Source organism: Podarcis filfolensis, assembly GCF_964270895.1.
Source record: "Podarcis filfolensis genome assembly, chromosome: 8".
Taxonomy (NCBI): domain Eukaryota; kingdom Metazoa; phylum Chordata; class Lepidosauria; order Squamata; family Lacertidae; genus Podarcis; species Podarcis filfolensis.
In genome coordinates this window covers 10,004,260-10,021,637 of record NC_139611.1, presented here as the reverse complement: position 1 = coordinate 10,021,637, position 17,378 = coordinate 10,004,260, and positions in this window count along the sequence as shown.

Here is a 17,378-nt window from a genome sequence, read left to right as displayed (position 1 = left end):
AAACTTTCAGGGTAGCATTTGCAACCGTTTGGCACCATTTTTGAGTGAATTGCCGAAAGTCAGATTTTTGATGAAATTGTGTCCCCGGGGCTTACGGATTTTTTCAAAAAAAAAATTCTGCCGGTTAAGTTGTCGACGGCTGATTTCTTGTCCTGTGATAAAAAAGCTTTCTGTTTTGACCGCCAAACCTTTCAGGGGAGCATTTGCAACCGTTTAGGTCCACTTTTGAGTGAATTGTCGAAAGTCAGATTTTTGATGAAATTGTGACCCCGGGGCTTACGGATTTTTTCAAAAAAAAAATTCTGCCGGTTAAGTTGTTGAGGGCTGATTTCTTGTCCTGTGATAAAAAGCCTTCTGTTTCGACCGCCAAACCTTTCAGGGGAGCATTTGCAACCGTTTAGCTCCATTTTTGAGTGAATTGTCGAAAGTCAGATTTTTGATGAAATTGTGACCCCGGGGCTTAGGGATTTTTTTTAAAAAAAAAATTCTGCCGGTTAACTTGTCGATGGCTGATTTCTTGTCCTGTGATAAAAAAACTTCTGCTTCGACCGCCAAACCTTTCAGGGGAGCATTTGCACCCGTTTGGCACCATTTTTGAGTGAATTCCCGAAAGTCAGATTTTTGATGAAATTTTGACCCCGGGGCTTAGGGATTTTTTTTAAAAAAAAAATTCTACCGGTTAAGTTGTCGACGGCTGATTTCTTTTCCTGTCATAAAAAGACTTCTGTTTCGACATCTAAACGTTTCAGGGGAGCATTTGCAACCCTTTGGCACCATTTTTGAGTGAATTGCCGAAAGTCAGATTTTTGATGAAATTGTGACCCCGGGGCTTAGGGATTTTTTCAAAAAAAAAAAATTCTGCCGGTTAACTTGTCGATGGCTGATTTCTTGTCCTGTGATAAAAAAAATTCTGTTTCGACCGCCAAACCCTTCAGGGGAGCATTTGCAGCCGTTTGGCACCATTTTTGAGTGAATTGCCGAAAGTCAGATTTTTTATGAAATTGTGAACCCGGGGCTTAGGGATTTTTTAAAAAAAATTGTTTATGCCGGTTAAGTTGTCGAGTGCTGATTTCTTGTGCTGTGATAAAAAGCCTTCTGTTTCGACCGCCAAACCTTTCAGGGGAGCATTTGCAAGCATTTGGCACCATTTTTGAGTGAATTGCCAAAAGTCAGATTTTTGATGAAATTGTGACCCTGGGGCTTAGGGATTTTTTCAAAAAAAAAATTCTTCCGGTTAAGTTGTTGATGGCTGATTTCTTGTCATGTGATAAAAAAACTTCTGTTTCGACCGCCAAACCTTTCAGGGGAGCATTTGCACCCGTTTGGCACCATTTTTTAGTGAATTGCCGAATGTCAGATTTTTGATTGAATTGTGACCCCCGGGGCTTACGGATTTTTTCAAAAAAAAAATTTCTGCCGGCTAAGTTGTCGAGGGCTGATTTCTTGTCCTGTGATAAAAAGACTTCTGTTTCGACAGCCAAACGTTTCAGGGGAGCATTTGCAACCGTTTTGCACCATTTTTGAGTGAATTGTTGAAAGTCAGATTTTTGATGAAATTGTGACAACGGGGCTTAGGGATTTTTTCAAAAAAATCTTTTTCTGCCGGTTAAGTTGTGGACGGCTGATTTCTTCTCCTGTGATAAGAAAGCTTTCTGTTTCGACCGCCAAACCTTTCAGGGGAGCGTTTGCAACCGTTTGGCACCATTCTTGAGTGAATTACCGAAAGTCAGATTTTTGATGAAATTGTGACCCCGGGGCTTAGGGATTTTTTCAAAAAAATATGTTTCTGCCGGTTAACTTGTCGATATCTGATTTCTTGTCCTGTGATAAAAAGCCTTCTGTTTCGACCCCCAAACCTTTCAGGGGAGCGTTTGCAACCGTTTGGCACCATTCTTGAGTGAATTACCGAAAGTCAGATTTTTGATGAAATTGTGACCCCGGGGCTTAGGGATTTTTTCAAAAAAATATGTTTCTGCCGGTTAAGTTGTCGAGTGCTTATTTCTTGTCATGTGATAAAAAAACTTCTGTTTCAACCGCCAAACCTTTCACGGGAGCATTTGCACCCGTTTGGCACCATTTTTTAGTGAATTGCCGAATGTCAGATTTTTGATTGAATTGTGACCCCGGGGCTTGCGGATTTTTTTTTTAAAAAAAATTTCTGCCGGTTAAGTTGTCAAGGGCTGATTTCTTGTCCTGTGATAAAAAGACTTCTGTTTCGACAGCCAAACGTTTCAGGGGAGCATTTGCAACCGTTTAGCTCCATTTTTGAGTGAATTGTCGAAAGTCAGATTTTTGATGAAATTGTGACCCCGGGGCTTAGGGAATTTTTCAAAAAAATCTTTTTCTGCGGGTTAAGTTGTGGACGGCTGATTTCTTTTCCTGTGATAAAAAAGCTTTCTGTTTCGACCGCCAAACCTTTCAGGGGAGCATTTGCAACCACTTGGCACCATTTTTTAGTGAATTCCCCAAAGTCAGATTTTTGATGAAATTGTGACGCCGGGGCTTAGGGATTTTTTCAAAAAAATCTTTTTCTACCGGTTAAGTTGTCGACGGCTGATTTCATTTCCTGTGATAAAAAAGCTTTCTGTTTCGACCGCCAAACCTTTCAGGGGAGCATTTGCACCCGTTTGGCACGATTTTTGAGTGAATTGCCGAAAGTCAGATTTTTGATGAAATTGTGACCCCGGGGCTTACGCATTTTTTCAAAAAAAAAATTTCTGCCGGTTTAGTTGTTGAGGGCTGATTTCTTGTCCTGTGATAAAAAGACTTCTGTTTCGACCGCCAAACCTTTCAGGGGAGCATTTGCAAGCATTTGGCACCATTCTTGAGTGAATTACCGAAAGTCAGATTTTTGATGAAATTGTGACCCCGGGGCTTAGGGATTTTTTCAAAAAAAAAAATTCTTCCGGTTAAGTTGTCGATGGCTGATTTCGTCTTTGTGATAAAAAAAACTTCTCTTTCGACCGTCAAACCTTTCAGGGGAGCATTTGCACCCGTTTGGCACCATTTTTTAGTGAATTGCCGAATATCAGATTTTTAATTGAATTGTGACCCCGGGGCTTACGGATTTTTTCAAAAAAAAAATTGTGCCGGTTAAGTTGTTGAGGGCTGATTTCGTTTCCTGTGATAAAAAGCCTTCTGTTTCGACCGCCAAACCTTTCAGGGGAGCGTTTGCAACCGTTTGGCACCATTCTTGAGTGAATTACCGTAAGTCAGATTTTTGATGAAATTGTGACCCCGGGGCTTAGGGATTTTTTCAAAAAAATGTGTTTCTGCCGGTTAAGTTGCCAAGTGCTGATTTCTTGTCATGTGATAAAAAAACTTTTGTTTCGACGGCCAAACCTTTCAGGGGAGCATTTGCACCCGTTTGGCACCATTTTTTAGTGAATTGCCGAATCTCAGATTTTTGATTGAATTGTGACCCCGGGGCTTACGGATTTTTTAACAAAAAAAATTTCTGCCGGTTAAGTTGTCGAGGGCTGATTTCTTGTCCTGTGATAAAAAGACTTCTGTTTCGACAGCCAAACGTTTCAGGGGAGCATTTGCATCCGTTTGGCACCATTTTTGAGTGAATTGTCGAAAGTCAGATTTTTGATGAAATTGTGACCCCGGGGCTTAGGGAATTTTTCAAAAAAATCTTTTTCTGCGGGTTAAGTTGTGGACGGCTGATTTCTTTTCCTGTGATAAAAAAGCTTTCTGTTTCGACCGCCAAACCTTTCAGGGGAGCATTTGCAACCATTTGGCACCATTTTTTAGTGAATTCCCCAAAGTCAGATTTTTGATGAAATTGTGACCCCGGGGCTTAGGGAGTTTTTCAAAAAAATCTTTTTCTACCGGTTAAGTTGTCGACGGCTGATTTCATTTCCTGTGATAAAAAAGCTTTCTGTTTCGACGGCCAAACCTTTCAGGGGAGCATTTGCACCCGTTTGGCACCATTTCTGAGTGAATTGCCGAAAGTCGGATTTTTGATGAAATTGTGACCCCGGGGCTTATGCATTTTTTCAAAAAAAATATTTCTGCCGGTTAAGTTGTGGAGGGCTGATTTCTTCACCTGTGATAAAAAGCCTTCTGTTTCGACCGCCAAACCTTTCAGGGGATCATTTGCAACCGTTTAGCTCCATTTTTGAGTGAATTGTGGAAAGTCAGATTTTTGATTGAATTGTGACCCCAGGGCTTACGGATTTTTTCAAAAAAATCTTTTTCTGCCGGTTATGTTGTCAACGGCTGATTTATTTTACTGTGATAAAAAAGCTTTCTGTTTCGTCCGCCAAACCTTTCAGGGGAGCATTTGCAACCGTTTGGCACCATTTTTGAGTGAATTGCCGAAAGTCAGGTTTTTGATGAAATTGTGACCCCGGGGCTTACGGATTTTTTCAAAAAAATCTTTTTCTGCCGGATATGTTGTGAACGGCTGATTTCTTTTCCTGTGATAAAAAAGCCTTCTGTTTCGACCGCCAAACCTTTCAGGGGAGCATTTGCAAGCATTTGGCACCATTTTTGAGTGAATCGCCGAAAGTCAGATTTTTGATGAAATTGTGTCCCTGGGGCTTAGGCATTTTTTCAAAAAAAAAATTCTTCCGGTTAAGTTGTTGATGCCTGATTTCTTGTCATGTGATAAAAAAACTTCTGTTTCGACCGCCAAACCTTTCAGGGGAGCATTTGCACCCGTTTGGCACCATTTTTTAGTGAATTGCCGAATGTCAGATTTTTGATTGAATTGTTACCCCGGGGCTTACGGATTTTTTCAAAAAAAAAATTTCTGCCGGTTAAGTTGTCGAGGGCTGATTTCTTGTCCTGTGATAAAAAGACTTCTGTTTCGACAGCCAAACGTTTCAGGGGAGCATTTGCAACCGTTTGGCACCATTTTTGAGTGAATTCCCGGAAGTCAGATTTTTGATGAAATTGTGACCCCGGGGCTTAGGGAATTTTTCAAAAAAATCTTTTTCTGCGGGTTAAGTTGTGGACGGCTGATTTCTTTTCCTGTGATAAAAAAGCTTTCTGTTTCGACCGCCAAACCTTTCAGGGGAGCATTTGCAACCATTTGGCACCATTTTTTAGTGAATTCCCCAAAGTCAGATTTTTGATGAAATTGTGACCCCGGGGCTTAGGGAGTTTTTCAAAAAAATCTTTTTCTACCGGTTAAGTTGTCGACGGCTCATTTCATTTCCTGTGATAAAAAAGCTTTCTGTTTCGACGGCCAAACCTTTCAGGGGAGCATTTGCACCCGTTTGGGACCATTTCTGAGTGAATTGCCGAAAGTCAGATTTTTGATGAAATTGTGACCCCGGGGCTTACGCATTTTTTCAAAAAAAATATTTCTGCCGGTTAAGTTGTGGAGGGCTGATTTCTTGACCTGTGATAAAAAGCCTTCTGTTTCGACCGCCAAACCTTTCAGGGGATCATTTGCAACCGTTTAGCTCCATTTTTGAGTGAATTGTGGAAAGTCAGATTTTTGATTGAATTGTGACCCCGGGGCTTACGGATTTTTTCAAAAAAATCTTTTTCTGCCGGTTATGTTGTCAACGGCTGATTTCTTTTACTGTGATAAAAAAGCTTTCTGTTTCGTCCGCCAAACCTTTCAGGGAAGCATTTGCAACCGTTTGGCACCATTTTTGAGTGAATTGCCAAAAGTCAGGTTTTTGATGAAATTGTGACCCCGGGGCTTACGGATTTTTTCAAAAAAATCTTTTTCTGCCGGATATGTTGTCAACGGCTGATTTCTTTTCCTGTGATAAAAAAGCCTTCTGTTTCGACCGCCAAACCTTTCAGGGGAGCATTTGCAAGCATTTGGCACCATTTTTGAGTGAATTGCCGAAAGTCAGATTTTTGATGAAATTGTGTCCCTGGGGCTTAGGCATTTTTTCAAAAAAAAAATTCTTCCGGTTAAGTTGTTGATGCCTGATTTCTTGTCATGTGATAAAAAAACTTCTGTTTCGACCGCCAAACCTTTCAGGGGAGCATTTGCACCCGTTTGGCACCATTTTTTAGTGAATTGCCGAATGTCAGATTTTTGATTGAATTGTGACCCCGGGGCTTACGGATTTTTTCGAAAAAAAAATTTCTGCCGGTTAAGTTGTCGAGGGCTGATTTCTTGTCCTGTGATAAAAAGACTTCAGTTTCGACAGCCAAACGTTTCAGGGGAGCATTTGCAACCGTTTGGCACCATTTTTGAGTGAATTCCCGGAAGTCAGATTTTTTATGAAATTGTGAACCCGGGGCTTAGGGATTTTTTCAAAAAAATATGTTTATGCCGGTTAAGTTGTCGAGTGCTGATTTCTTGTCCTGTGATAAATAGACTTCTGTTTCGACAGCCAAACGTTTCAGGGGAGCATTTGCAAGCATTTGGCACCATTTGTGAGTGAATTGCCGAAAGTCAGATTTTTGATGAAATTGTGAACCCGGGGCTTAGGGATTTTTTCAAAAAAATATGTTTCTGCCGGTTAAGTTGTCGAGTGCTTATTTCTTGTCCTGTGATAAAAAGCCTTCTGTTTCGACCGCCAAACCTTTCAGGGGAGCATTTGCAACCGCTTTGCTCCATTTTTGAGTGAATTGTCGAAAGTCAAATTTTTGATGAAATTGTGAATCCGGGGCTTAGGGATTTTTTCAAAAAAAAAATTCTGCCGGTTAAATTGTCGATGGCTGATTTCTTTTCCTGTCATAAAAAAGCTTTCTGTTTCGTCCGCCAAACCTTTCAGGGGAGCATTTGCAACCGTTTGGCACCATTTTTGAGTGAATTGCCGAAAGTCAGATTTTTGATGAAATTGTGACCCCGGGGCTTACGGATTTTTTCAAAAAAAAAAATTCTGCCGGTTAAGTTGTTGAGGGCTGATTTCTTGTCCTGTGATAAAAAGACTTCTGTTTCGACCGCCAAACCTTTCAGGGGAGCATTTGCAACCGTTTTTCACCATTTTTGAGTGAATTGCCGAAAGTCAGATTTTTGATGAAATTGTGACCCCGGGGCTTAGGGATTTTTTCAAAAAAATATGTTTCTGCCGGTTAAGTTGTCGAGTGCTGATTTCTTGTCCTGTGATAAAAGGCCTTCTGTTTCGACCGCCAAACCTTTCAGGGGAGCATTTGGAAGCATTTGGCACCATTTTTGAGTGAATTGCCGAAAGTCAGATTTTTGATGAAATTGTGACCCCGGGGCTTAGGAATTTTTTCAAAAAAAAAAAATTCTTCCGGTTAAGTTGTCGATGGCTGATTTCTTGTCATGTGATAAAAAAACTTCTGTTTCGACCACCAAACCTTTCAGGGGAGCATTTGCACCCGTTTGGCACCATTTTTTAGTGAATTGCCGAATGTCAGATTTTTGATTGAATTCTGACCCCTTGGCTTACGGATTTTTTCAAAAAAAAAATTTCTGCCGGTTAAGTTGTCCTGGGCTGATTTCATGTCCTGTGATAAAAAGACTTCTGTTTCGACAGCCAAACGTTTCAGGGGAGCATTTGCAACCGTTTGGCACCATTTTTGAGTGAATTGTCGAAAGTCAGATTTTTGATGAAATTGTGACCCCGGGGCTTAGGGATTTTTTGAAAAAAATCTTTTTCTGCCGGTTATGTTGTCTACGGCTGATTTCTTTTCCTGTGATAAAAAAGCTTTCTGTTTCGTCCGCCAAACCTTTCAGGGGAGCATTTGCAACCGTTGTGCACCATTTTTGAGTGAATTGTCGAAAGTCAGATTTTTGATGAAATTGTGACCCCGGGGCTTAGGGATTTTTTCAAAAAAATCTTTTTCTGCCGGTTGAGTTGTCAACGGCTGATTTCTTTTCCTGTGATAAAAAAGCATTCTGTTTCGACCGCCAAAACTTTCAGGGGAGCATTTGCCACCGTTTAGCTCCATTTTTGAGTGAATTGTCGAAAGTCAGATTTTTGATGAAATTGTGACCCCGGGGCTTACGGATTTTTTCAAAAAAAAAATTCTGCCGGTTAAGTTGTTGAGGGCTGATTTCTTGTCATGTGATAAATAGACTTCTGTTTCGACAGCCAAACCTTTCAGGTGAGCATTTGCAACCGTTTAGCTCCATTTTTGAGTGAATTTTCGAAAGTCAGATTTTTGATGAAATTGTGACCCCGGGGCTTACGGATTTTTTCAAAAAAAAAATTCTGCCGGTTAAGTTGTCGAGGTCTGATTTCTTGTCCTGTGATAAAAAGCCTTCTGTTTCGACCGCCAAACCTTTCAGGGGAGCATTTGCAACCGTTTGGCACCATTTTTGAGTGAATTGTCAAAAGTCAGATTTTTGATGAAATTGTGACCCCGGGGCTTAGGGATTTTTTCAAAAAAATATGTTTCTGCCGGTTAAGTTGTCGAGTGCTTATTTCTTGTCCTGTGATAAAAAGCCTTCTGTTTCGACCGCCAAAGCTTTCAGGGGAGCATTTGCAAGCATTTGGCACCATTTTTGAGTGAATTGCCGAATATCAGATTTTTGATTGAATTGTGACCCCGGGGCTTACGGATTTTTTCAAAAAAAAAAATTCTGCCGGTTAAGTTGTCGAGGGCTGATTTCTTGTCCTGTGATAAAAAGACTTCTGTTTCGACCGCCAAACCTTTCAGGGGAGCATTTGCAACCGTTTTGCTCCATTTTTGAGTGAATTGTCGAAAGTCAGATTTTTGATGAAATTGTGAATCCGGGGCTTAGGGATTTTTTCAAAAAAAAAATTCTGCCGGTTAAATTGTCGATGGCTGATTTCTTTTCCTGTCATAAAAAAGCTTTCTGTTTCGTCCGCCAAACCTTTCAGGGGAGCATTTGCAACCGTTTGGCACCATTTTTGAGTGAATTGCCGAAAGTCAGATTTTTGATGAAATTGTGACCCCGGGGCTTACGGATTTTTTTTAAAAAAAAATTCTGCCGGTTAAGTTGTTGAGGGCTGATTTCTTGTCATGTGATAAAAAGACTTCTGTTTCGACAGCCAAACGTTTCAGGGCAGGATTTGCAACCGTTTGGCACCATTTTTGAGTGAATTCCCGAAAGTCAGATTTTTTATGAAATTGTGAACCCGGGGCTTAGGGATTTTTTCAAAAAAATATGTTTCTGCCGGTTAAGTTGTCGAGTGCTGATTTCTTGTGCTGTGATAAAAAGCCTTCTGTTTCGACCGCCAAACCTTTCAGGGGAGCATTTGCACCCGTTTGGCACCATTTTTTAGTGAATTGCCGAATGTCAGATTTTTGATGAAATTGTGACCCTGGGGCTTAGGGATTTTTTCAAAAAAAAAAATTCTTCCGGTTAAGTTGTTGATGGCTGATTTCTTGTCATGTGATAAAAAAACTTCTGTTTCGACCGCCAAACCTTTCAGGGGAGCATTTGCACCCGTTTGGCACCATTTTTTAGTGAATTGCCGAATGTCAGATTTTTGATGAAATTGTGACCCCGGGGCTTAAGGATTTTTTCAAAAAAATCTTTTTCTGCCGGTTAAGTTGTCGAGTGCTGATTTCTTGTCATGTGATAAAAAAACTTCTGTTTCGACCGCGAAACCTTTCACGGGAGCATTTGCACCCGTTTGGCACCATTTTTTAGTGAATTGCTGAATGTCAGATTTTTGATTGAATTGTGACCCCGGGGCTTACGGATTTTTTTTAAAAAAAAATTTCTGCCGGTTAAGTTGTCGAGGGCTGATTTCTTGTCCTGTGATAAAAAGACTTCTGTTTCGACAGCCAAACGTTTCAGCGGAGCATTTGCAACCGTTTGGCACCATTTTTGAGTGAATTGTCGAAAGTCAGATTTTTGATGAAATTGTGACCCCGGGGCTTAGGGAATTTTTCAAAAAAATCTTTTTCTGCGGGTTAAGTTGTGGACGGCTGATTTCTTTTCCTGTGATAAAAAAGCTTTCTGTTTCGACCGCCAAACCTTTCAGGGGAGCATTTGCAACCATTTGGCACCATTTTTTAGTGAATTCCCCAAAGTCAGATTTTTGATGAAATTGTGACCCCGGGGCTTAGGGAATTTTTCAAAAAAATCTTTTTCTGCGGGTTGAGTTGTGGACGGCTGATTTCTTTTCCTCTGATAAAAAGCCTTCTGTTTCGACCGCCAAACCTTTCAGGGGAGCATTTGCAACCGTTTTGCTCCATTTTTGAGTGAATTGTCGAAAGTCAGATTTTTGATGAAATTGTGAATCCGGGGCTTAGGGATTTTTTCAAAAAAAAATTTCTGCCGGTTAAATTGTCGATGGCTGATTTCTTTTCCTGTGATAAAAAAGCTTTCTGTTTCGTCCGCCAAACCTTTCAGGGGAGCATTTGCCACCGTTTGGCACCGTTTTTGAGTGAATTTCCGAAAGTCAGATTTTTGATGAAATTGTGACCCCAGGGCTTACGGATTTTTTCAAAAAAAAAATTCTGCCGGTTAAGTTGTTGAGGGCTGATTTCTTGTCATGTGATAAATAGACTTCTGTTTCGACCGCCAAACCTTTCAGGGGAGCATTTGCAACCGTTTTGCTCCATTTTTGAGTGAATTGTCGAAAGTCAGATTTTTGATGAAATTGTGAATCCGGGGCTTAGGGATTTTTTCAAAAAAAAATTTCTGCCGGTTAAATTGTCGATGGCTGATTTCTTTTCCTGTGATAAAAAAGCTTTCTGTTTCGTCCGCCAAACCTTTCAGGGGAGCATTTGCAACCATTTGGCACCATTTTTGAGTGAATTGCCGAAAGTCAGAGTTTTGATGAAATTGTGACCCCGGGGCTTACGGATTTTTTTTAAAAAAAAATTCTGCATGTTAAGTTGTCGAGGGCTGATTTCTTGTACTGTGATAAAAAGCCTTCTGTTTCGACCGCCAAACCTTTCAGGGGAGCATTTGCAACCGTTTTGCTCCATTTTTGAGTGAATTGTCGAAAGTCAGATTTTTGATGAAATTGTGAATCCGAGCGGGGCTTAGGGATTTTTTCAAAAAAAAAATTCTGCCGGTTAAATTGTGGATGGCTGATTTCTTTTCCTGTGATAAAAAAGCTTTCTGTTTCGTCCGCCAAACGTTTCAGGGGAGCATTTGCAACCGTTTTGCTCCATTTTTGAGTGAATTGTCGAAAGTCAGATTTTTGATGAAATTGTGAATCCGGGCGGGGCTTAGGGATTTTTTCAAAAAAAAAATTCTTCCGGTTAAGTTGTTGATGGCTGATTTCTTGTCATGTGATAAAAAAACTTCTGTTTCGACCGCCAAACCTTTCAGGGGAGCATTTGCACCCGTTTGGCACCATTTTTTAGTGAATTGCCGAATGTCAGATTTTTGATTGCATTGTGACCCCGGGGCTTACGGATTTTTTCAAAAAAAAAATTTCTACCGGTTAAGTTGTCGGGAGCTGATTTCTTGTCCTGTGATAAAAAGACTTCTGTTTCGACAGCCAAACGTTTCAGGGGAGCATTTGCAAGCATTTGGCATCATTTTTGAGTGAATTGTCGAAAGTCAGATTTTTGATGAAATTGTGAATCCGGGGCTTAGGGATATTTTCCAAAAAAAAATTTCTGCCGGTTAAGTTGTCGAGGGCTGATTTCTTGTCCTTTGATAAAAAGCCTTCTGTTTCGACCGCCAAACCTTTCAGGGAAGCATTTGCAACCGTTTTGCTCCATTTTTGAGTGAATTGTCGAAAGTCAGATTTTTGATGAAATTGTGAATCCGGGCGGGGCTTAGGGATTTTTTCAAAAAAAAATTTCTGCCGGTTAAATTGTCGATGGCTGATTTCTTTTCCTGTGATAAAAAAGCTTTCTGTTTCGTCCGCCAAACGTTTCAGGGAAGCATTTGCACCCGTTTGGCACCATTTTTTAGTGAATTGCCGAATATCAGATTTTTGATTGAATTGTGTCTCCGGGGCTTACGGATTTTTTCAAAAAAAAATTTCTGCCGGTTAAGTTGTCGAGGGCTGATTTCTTGTCCTGTGATAAAAAGACTTCTGTTTCGACAGCCAAACGTTTCAGGGGAGCATTTGCAAGCGTTTTGCACCATTTTTGAGTGAATTGTCGAAAGTCAGATTTTTGATGAAATTGTGACCCCGGGGCTTAGGGATTTTTTCAAAAAAATCTTTTTCTGCCGGTTAAGTTGTGGACGGCTGATTTCTTCTCCTGTGATAAAAAAGCTTTCTGTTTCGACCGCCAAACCTTTCAGGGGAGCATTTGCAACCGTTTAGCTCCATTTTTGAGTGAATTTTCGAAAGTCAGATTTTTGATGAAATTGTGACCTCGGGGCTTACGGATTTTTTCAAAAAAAATATTCTGCCGGTTAAGTTGTCGAGGGCTGATTTCTTGTCCTGTGATAAAAAGACTTCTGTTTCGACAGCCAAACGTTTCAGGGGAGCATTTGCAACCGTTTGGCACCATTTTTGAGTGAATTGTCGAAAGTCAGATTTTTGATGAAATTGTGACCCCGGGGCTTAGGGAATTTTTCAAAAAAATCTTTTTCTGCGGGTTAAGTTGTGGACGGCTGATTTCTTTTCCTGTGATAAAAAAGCTTTCTGTTTCGACCGCCAAACCTTTCAGGGGAGCATTTGCAGCCATTTGACACCATTTTTTAGTGAATTCCCCAAAGTCAGTTTTTTGATGAAATTGTGACCCCGGGGCTTAGGGATTTTTTTTAAAAAAAAAAATTCTGCCGGTTAAGTTGTTGAGGGCTCATTTCTTGTAATGTCATAAAAAAACTTCTCTTTCGACCGCCAAACCTTTCATGCGAGCATTTGCATCCGTTTGGCACCATTTTTTAGTGAATTGCCGAAAGTCAGGTTTTTGATGAAATTGTGACCCCGGGGCTTACGGATTTTTTCAAAAAAAAAATTCTGCCGGTTAAGTTGTTGAGGGCTGATTTCTTGTCATGTGATAAATAGACTTCTGTTTCGACAGCCAAACCTTTCAGGTGAGCATTTGCAACCGTTTAGCTCCATTTTTGAGTGAATTTTCGAAAGTCAGATTTTTGATGAAATTGTGACCACGGGGCTTACGGATTTTTTCAAAAAAATCTTTTTCTGCCGGTTAAGTTGTGGACGGCTGATTTCTTCTCCTATGATAAAAAAGCTTTCTGTTTCGACCGCCAAACCTTTCAGGGGAGCATTTGCAACCGTTTAGCTCCATTTTTTAGTGAATTTTCGAAAGTCAGATTTTTGATGAAATTGTGACCCCGGGGCTTACGGATTTTTTTAAAAAAAAAAATTCTGCCGGTTAAGTTGTTGAGGGCTGATTTCTTGTCCTGTGATAAAAAGACTTCTGTTTCGACCGCCAAACCTTTCAGGGGAGCATTTGCAACCATTTGGCACCATTTTTGAGTGAATTGCCGAAAGTCAGATTTTTGATGAAATTGTGACCCCGGGGCTTAGGGATTTTTTCAAAAAAATATGTTTCTGCCGGTTAAGTTGTCGAGTGCTGATTTCTTGTCCTGTGATAAAAGGCCTTCTGTTTCGACCGCCAAACCTTTCAGGGGAGCATTTGCAAGCATTTGGCACCATTTTTGAGTGAATTGCCGAAAGTCAGATTTTTGATGAAATTGTGACCCCGGGGCTTAGGAATTTTTTCAAAAAAAAAAATTCTTCCGGTTAAGTTGTCGATGGCTGATTTCTTGTCATGTGATAAAAAAACTTCTGTTTCGACCGCCAAACCTTTCAGGGGAGCATTTGCACCCGTTTGGCACCATTTTTTAGTGAATTGCCGAATGTCAGATTTTTGATTGAATTCTGACCCCTTGGCTTACGGATTTTTTCAAAAAAAAAATTTCTGCCGGTTAAGTTGTCCTGGGCTGATTTCATGTCCAGTGATAAAAAGACTTCTGTTTCGACAGCCAAACGTTTCAGGGGAGCATTTGCAACCGTTTGGCACCATTTTTGAGTGAATTGTCGAAAGTCAGATTTTTGATGAAATTGTGACCCCGGGGCTTAGGGAATTTTTCAAAAAAATCTTTTTCTGCGGGTTGAGTTGTGGACGGCTGATTTCTTTTCCTCTGATAAAAAAGCTTTCTGTTTCGACCGCCAAACCTTTCAGGGGAGCATTTGCAACCGTTTGGCACCATTTTTTAGTGAATTCCCCAAAGTCAGATTTTTGATGAAATTGTGACCCCGGGGCTTAGGGATTTTTTGAAAAAAATCTTTTTCTGCCGGTTATGTTGTCTACGGCTGATTTCTTTTCCTGTGATAAAAAAGCTTTCTGTTTCGACCGCCAAACCTTTCAGGGGAGCATTTGCAACCGTTTGGCACCATTTTTGAGTGAATTGCCGAAAGTCAGATTTTTGATGAAATTGTGACCCCGGGGCTTAGGGATTTTTTCAAAAAAATATGTTTCTGCCGGTTAAGTTGTCGAGTGCTGATTTCTTGTCCTGTGATAAAAAGCCTTCTGTTTCGACCGCCAAACCTTTCAGGGGAGCATTTGCAACCGTTTGGCACCATTTTTCAGTGAATTGCCGAATGTCAGATTTTTGATTGAATTGTGACCCCTTGGCTTACGGATTTTTTCAAAAAAATCTTTTTCTGCCGGTTAAGTTGTTGAGGACTGATTTCATGTCCTGTGATAAAAAGACTTCTGTTTCGTCCGCCAAACCTTTCAGGGGAGCATTTGCAACCGTTTGGCACCATTTTTGAGTGAATTGCCGAAAGTCAGATTTTTGATGAAATTGTGACCCCGGGGCTTACGGATTTTTTCAAAAAAAAAATTCTGCCGGTTAAGTTGTTGAGGGCTGATTTCTTATCATGTGATAAATAGACTTCTGTTTCGACCGCCAAACCTTTCAGGGAGCATTTGCACCCGTTTGGCACCATTTTTGAGTGAATTCCCGAAAGTCAGATTTTTGATGAAATTGTGACCCCTTGGCTTACGGATTTTTTCAAAAAAAAAATTTCTGCCGGTTAAGTTGTCCTGGGCTGATTTCATGTCCTGTGATAAAAAGACTTCTGTTTCGACAGCCAAACGTTTCAGGGGAGCATTTGCAACCGTTTGGCACCATTTTTGAGTGAATTGTCGAAAGTCAGATTTTTGATGAAATTGTGACCCCGGGGCTTAGGGAATTTTGCAAAAAAATCTTTTTCTGCGGGTTGAGTTGTGGACGGCTGATTTCTTTTCCTCTGATAAAAAAGCTTTCTGTTTCGACCGCCAAACCTTTCAGGGGAGCATTTGCAACCGTTTGGCACCATTTTTTAGTGAATTCCCCAAAGTCAGATTTTTTATGAAATTGTGACCCCGGGGCTTAGGGATTTTTTGAAAAAAATCTTTTTCTGCCGGTTATGTTGTCTACGGCTGATTTCTTTTCCTGTGATAAAAAAGCTTTCTGTTTCGTCCGCCAAACCTTTCAGGGGAGCATTTGCAACCGTTGTGCACCATTTTTGAGTGAATTGCCGAAAGTCAGATTTTTGATGAAATTGTGACCCCGGGGCTTAGGGATTTTTTCAAAAAAATCTTTTTCTGCCGGTTAAGTTGTTGAGGGCTGATTTCTTGTCATGTGATAAAAAAGCATTCTGTTTCGACCGCCAAACCTTTCAGGGGAGCATTTCCCACCGTTTAGCTCCATTTTTGAGTGAATTGTCGAAAGTCAGATTTTTGATGAAATTGTGACCCCGGGGCTTACGGATTTTTTTTTTAAAAAAAATTCTTCCGGTTAAGTTGTCGATGGCTGATTTCTTGTCATGTGATAAAAAAACTTCTGTTTCGACCGCCAAACCTTTCAGGGGAGCATTTGCACCCGTTTGGCACCATTTTTTAGTGAATTGCCGAATGTCAGGTTTTTGATGAAATTGTGACCCCGGGGCTTAGAGATTTTTTCAAAAAAAAAAATTCTTCCGGTTAAGTTGTCGATGGCTGATTTCGTCTTTGTGATAAAAAAACTTCTGTTTCGACCGCCAAACCTTTCAGGGGAGCATTTGCACCCGTTTGGCACCACTTTTTAGTGAAATGCCGAATATCAGATTTTTGATTGAATTGTGACCCCGGGGCTTAGGGATTTTTTCAAAAAAATCTTTTTCTGCCGGTTAAGTTGTGGACGGCTGATTTCTTCTCCTATGATAAAAAAGCTTTCTGTTTCGACCGCCAAACCTTTCAGGGGAGCATTTGCAACCGTTTAGCTCCATTTTTGAGTGAATTTTCGAAAGTCAGATTTTTGATGAAATTGTGACCCCGGGGCTTACGGATTTTTTCAAAAAAAAAATTCTGCCGGTTAAGTTGTTGAGGGCTGATTTCTTGTCCTGTGATAAAAAGACTTCTGTTTCGACCGCCAAACCTTTCAGGGGAGCATTTGCAACCGTTTGGCACCATTTTTGAGTGAATTGCCGAAAGTCAGATTTTTGATGAAATTGTGAACCCGGGGCTTAGGGATTTTTTCAAAAAAATATGTTTCTGCCGGTTAAGTTGTCAAGTGCTGATTTCTTGTCCTGTGATAAAAAGCCTTCTGTTTCGACCGCCAAACCTTTCAGGGGAGCATTTGCAAGCATTTGGCACCATTTTTGAGTGAATTGCCGAAAGTCAGATTTTTGATGAAATTGTGACCCCGGGGCTTAGGAATTTTTTCAAAAAAAAAATTCTTCCCGTTAAGTTGTCCATTGCTGATTTCTTGTCATGTGATAAAAAAACTTCTGTTTCGACCGCCAAACCTTTCAGGGGAGCATTTGCACCCGTTTGGCACCATTTTTTAGTGAATTGCCGAATGTCAGATTTTTGATTGAATTGTGACCCCTTGGCTTACGGATTTTTTCAAAAAAAAAATTTCTGCCGGTTAAGTTGTCCTGGGCTGATTTCATGTCCTGTGATAAAAAGACTTCTGTTTCGACAGCCAAACGTTTCAGGGGAGCATTTGCAACCGTTTGGCACCATTTTTGAGTGAATTGCCGAAAGTTAGATTTTTGATGAAATTGTGACCCCGAGGCTTACGGATTTTTTCAAAAAAATCTTTTTCTGCCGGTTATGTTGTCAATGGCTGATTTCTTTTCCTGTGATAAAAAAGCTTTCTGTTTCGTCCGCCAAACCTTTCAGGGGAGCATTTGCAACCGTTTGGCACCATTTTTGAGTGAATTGCCGAAAGTCAGATTTTTGATGAAATTGTGACCCCGGGGCTTACGGATTTTTTCAAAAAAAAAATTCTGCCGGTTAAGTTGTTGAGGGCTGATTTCTTGTCATGTGATAAATAGACTTCTGTTTCGACCGCCAAACCTTTCAGGGAGCATTTGCACCCGTTTGGCACCATTTTTGAGTGAATTCCCGAAAGTCAGATTTTTGATGAAATTGTGAACCCGGGGCTTAGGGATTTTTTCAAAAAAATATATCTGCCGGTTAAGTTGTTGAGGGCTGATTTCTTTTCCTGTGATAAAAAGACTTCTGTTTCGACAGCCAAACGTTTCAGGGGAGCATTTGCAACCGTTTGGCACCATTTTTGAGTGAATTCCTGAAAGTCAGATTTTTGATGAAATTGTGAACCCGGGGCTTAGGGATTTTTTCAAAAAAATATG